Below are 4926 nucleotides of genomic sequence, written 5' to 3'. Positions count from 1 at the left end.
GGGGGACACTCAAGAAAATGCAGGAGTCTTGCAGGACCTTGGGTAAATTTTCCCAAGCAATAAATTATGTCAATCAGGAGAACTACCTTATCTTTAGGTTGGTGTTTATTGCAGGAATGTGGAGCCTGAAGCTGCACTCTCCTAGTTAATTGGGGTTGGAGCAAGAGATCCTCCACTGTGGCCTTATCTTGTCCTTTGAGGCATCACAGTTCACAGGCCGTATAGGCCTCAGATCGACCAGTGACTCAGGGAGATTTACTTACTATGAGTCCACTGCCCATCTTCAGACAAGGTGACTGAGCTTCGGACAACTCACAAGTAAACATAGAAAACCAATTGGTTAATATAAAATCCTGCTGAATCACTTTGTAGTGGTCTCCAACAGCATAGTCAGAAGATATGCGTCACTGGGGACGTGGCCTGCACGGGTTTATCTCTTCCCATCACTTCCTTTTACTCTCAGCTTTGTGCTGCCATTCCATGAGCTATTAATCCTCTGTCCAAGGTTTTCCTCTTCACCATGTTGCCTCCTGGAGGCAGATGACTGTGCACTGAAACCTCTATAAAGTGTGAGATGAGAAAAAAAAAGTTTCCCCCTTTAAGTTGCAGGTGTTGGGTATTGTGTCCCAGTGATAAGAAAGTAAATAAGACCTTATATTTAAATGTTTCATAGAGTTTTTCACTGATACCATTCGAGGTAGGCTTTTCTTTGTAAGAAAATTAGAATGTCTAACTTATTATCTATACTATTCAGTATATATTTAAATATTCTAATCTTTTATGAACTTAAATTGTACTTTCTAAAATATTGCTTATTTTTATCTAAATGATCTGATGTGTTTGTATGTAGTCATTCAATCTGTATATTAATTATTAATCTCATAATTATTAATTATTAATCTCATGATTGTCTTTATTTCTCTGAAGTCAAGTGAATCAATTTATTAATTCCTTATATTAATATTTAAATTGCTTTTCCTGTTCATTCTAGCTAAAAGTCTATCAATTTCATTGATATTTTGAAGGAACCAGCTTTGGGTTTTAATTGCATATGCTATGATTTTTCTGCTCTTTTCCATTTATTTTCACTATCTTTATTCTCTCCTCATTTCTAGTTTGGTTTGAGTTTAAATTGCTCATTATTTTCTAAGGCTTTTTATTATTTCAAGTTAGGAGATTAGTTTATTACTTTGAGATGTCGATTCATTTTCAATTTGTTTGCTATTGTAATATTCCCTGTAAATACTGCTTTAACTGCATCCATTAAATGTTGATATATTCTATCTGGTTCTCACCCATGTCAAATTTTTATAACTTATTATAGTATAGGTTTGTAATATGTAGTAGTTATACTTATTTATGGGAATTGGGACATGAATATAACAGGGCAGTATAATTTTTAATTCTTTAAAACCACTGTTTTAATTATTTCCCTCCTAATGATTCTCCTCCCCATTTTCCCTTGTGTATTCTGGTTTGAGTTATTTGTTATTTAGGAGTGTCTTGGTTCTGTATATAGCCTGAACCATTATTACACACATATTCCTCAAAATGAACTGTATATTATTAGGTTTCATTGAATATTCATCCATGATAACCATTATTACACACTTATTCCTCAAAATGAACTATATATTATTAGGTTTCATTGAATATTCATTCATGATAATGCAGAGAGGTATCAAGAATGAACATACTAGTTGTGCTTTCCCAAATTGTTACTCATGTGTATGAATATCTTTTGTTATTGCTCATTTTAGTTGCCATTTTCAAATAATACTGCTAAAATACACAAGATCTGTTAGTGGACTGAGGTCCACAAATTGCTCTTTTTTATTTCATTTGTCTGTATATCTCTTCTTCAAATTCAGAGTGTTTCAAATATTTCACTATCCCAATATATCTAAATATTTACCTAAGTTAATCTTCACACATATTTTGTTTTCCAGGTTTTCTTTGCTACAATCACATAGCTTTTGCCCAGATGAATACTAAAGTCATGTCATTTCTCAGAGAAAATTCTATTGACATTTAGATTGGGGTTACATCCACTTTCTGTGTACGTTTCTGTGCTCTGATAGTTCTACAACACTGTCTTCCTATCTATAAACAAGTTATCTACATATTCCCACTTACCCATATTCTGTTGTGTCTCACTATAGTATTAAAATAGATTTTATATGGATACTTCAGTTTTTGTTTAATATTTTCTGTATATTTTTCTTACATTACTCCTAAAAGTGAGAATTTTTTCTTCCATTGAATTTCCCTAATTTCTTTTCTTGAAATTATGTTAAGAGAAGTAAGCCAGGCAGAAAATCATAAATAGCAACTTTATAATCTCATAAATATGTGAAATCTAAGACAGGTGATGAGATAAAAATTGAGAGTAAAATTTTGGTTACCAAAGACTTGAGAGTAAGAATGAAGGGAAAGTGAAAGTTTGATCAATAGGTACTAAGTTACAGTTAGATAAGGGGATTAAATTTTGGTGTTCTATTGCAAAGTAAGGTGAATATAGCCAATAAAAATGCATTTTATGCTTGTGAATAGCTATGAGAGGTTCTTGAATGCTCTCACAATAAAAAAAAATCATAAATGTTTAAGATGATGGATATCTTCATTATTTCCTCATTTGTGAAATAAAGTACCCAACACTCAACGTTAAAGAAGAGCTTATTTTAACTCATATTTTTTAGAGGTTTGGGGCCATATTTGGTTGTCTCCAAGGCAGAGTGGTATGGCAGAAGGGTGTGGGTGAGAAGAAACAGTCTAGGGTAGAGATGACAGTAGGCAGCTGAAGCTAGCCTGCCTTTTTATTTTATCTCACCCATGCTACAAGCCTTTTCAGTAGTGTCACTCACACCCACGGTGAACTTTTTTGTGATCGACACCTAGAACTACACTAAAGCAATCAATGGAATAGTATAGTATGACACAACTTTATTTAAAAAAAATTTTTTTTTTGTCTTTTTGAGACAGCGTCTCACTATGCAGTTCAGTCTGGTCTTGAGCTTGCTTTGCAGCCCAGACTGGTCTTGAATTCACAAAGATCCTACTGCCTCAGCCTACCAAGTGCTGGGATTACAGGCATGCACCACCACACCCTAGTTTTTCCTTTTTCTTTTTTTTTTTTTAAGACCACATAACTTTAATACCAGTAGCACAAACCCTACCTAGATCGAACTGGCTCCAAAAAGCATGATCTATGAGTGCATGAAGCCTTGGGAAGACATCCAGATACAAGCTATAATATTCCACTGCTAACCCCAAAAAGACTCATGTGCATCCCTTTACACAAACTGCCTTTGCCCATCTCTGGGAGTTTCCAAAACCTTAACAGATTCAGCATTAATGTAAAATTCCTAGTACAAAGTCTTCTCTGAGATTTGAGGCAAACTCATAGCTACAAGCCCCTGCATAAAGGAAGAGAAATTTAAAAATTTCCAACATTTAATGGCAGAAAGTAAACATTCCCATTCCAATGGCGAAATAGGATGACAGATAAAAATGAGACAAAAGTAAGACCAAAATCTAGCAAGCCAAAAAGTAAGTCCCATATTTCCATGTCCAGCATCCATGGCAATCTGTGGCAAGATGTGAATTCCAAAGGGCTTTGGTGGCTCTGCTTCTATGACACTGTGGTTTTTTGTAGCTCTCACAGATTTTCCCTTGGGTCAGCTTTGTTCAATCCTTCAGCTTTCCTCAGATGATCCATGCTCTTGACTGCTCCAACCTCCTGGGTTCTCCACTGCACATTTTGCATCACATGCATAGCTTGATACACATCCCTCTCAGGAGCACACTGCCTGTCCTCCCAGGCCTTCTTCTGAAATCAAAGTGGAAGCCTTCCTGACCCCACAACTCTCACATTTTGTATGCGTATAAAAACTAAAACACATGGATGATGCCCAGGTCCGCAGCCATCCTGAGCAGTAGCTAGTCTTCCTTTTCTCTTGCCTGTAGGAGTTATGTACCTGGATTACTGAGAGCTGTAAAACCAATCCTGAGGAACAAATTCTCTAGGCCACCCTGTTCTGGAACATGGTTCTTCAGGGATCTCTTCACAAAGGAAAATCTTTCACCTTTGCAAATTTGAGGTTTCAAAGGGTAGCATTTTGATGATTCTTGTGAGGAGTTCAGGCTACCTTTTCTATTGTCCTGTTCCTTTGCTGCAGCTAAGTTCTCTGATCCACTTTCCAAGCAGTAATTTTTTTTTAACTTTATTGTTTATTGGTACATATTTTATACATATTGATCACATTCATCCTATGGAATTTGTACCTGTACATAATATATCTTAATTGTTTTTCTATATCTTTTTCTCTACACTTGAACTTCTCATCTCCTTCTCATTTACAAAAGCTTTGTTTCCATTACTTTCCTTCCATTCTATTTATTTACATTTCCTTTCCTTCCCTTCCTTCCTCCTGTCCCATTTTCCCCTTCCCATTTGAACATTTCTTCCTACTTCCCAATATCTATCATCCATTAGTTGCATATTTACAGTTTTTGTTTGTCATACAAGAGAAAGAATGTGATATTTAAACAAATGTGTCTGATTTATTTCACTTAAAATATGGTCTCAAGACACATCCATTTGCCTAAAAATCTCTCAAGTTTATTTTTATGGCATAGTTGTACTATATTGTGTATAAAAACCACATTTTCTGTAGCTATTCATACTTTGATGGGTATCTAGGCTGTTTCCAATGTTTGGCTATTACAAATTGAGCTGCTAAATATGAATATGTTGCTGTGCAAAAAGTTTTTAACATGGTGAGATCACAGTTCTTTCTTTGTTGTATTTCCTGTGCAATTGGATCATGTTCATCAGCATTCCGTAGTGATTGAGATACATGTATATATATATATATTCTATATATGAATACTATATATCTATTCTGCATAGTCATATATATTCTT

This window comes from Chinchilla lanigera, unplaced genomic scaffold, assembly GCF_000276665.1.
Source record: "Chinchilla lanigera isolate Chin_1 unplaced genomic scaffold, ChiLan1.0 scaffold00074, whole genome shotgun sequence".
NCBI classification, from domain to species: Eukaryota; Metazoa; Chordata; class Mammalia; order Rodentia; family Chinchillidae; genus Chinchilla; species Chinchilla lanigera.
Note: the sequence above shows the minus strand (reverse complement) of the source record.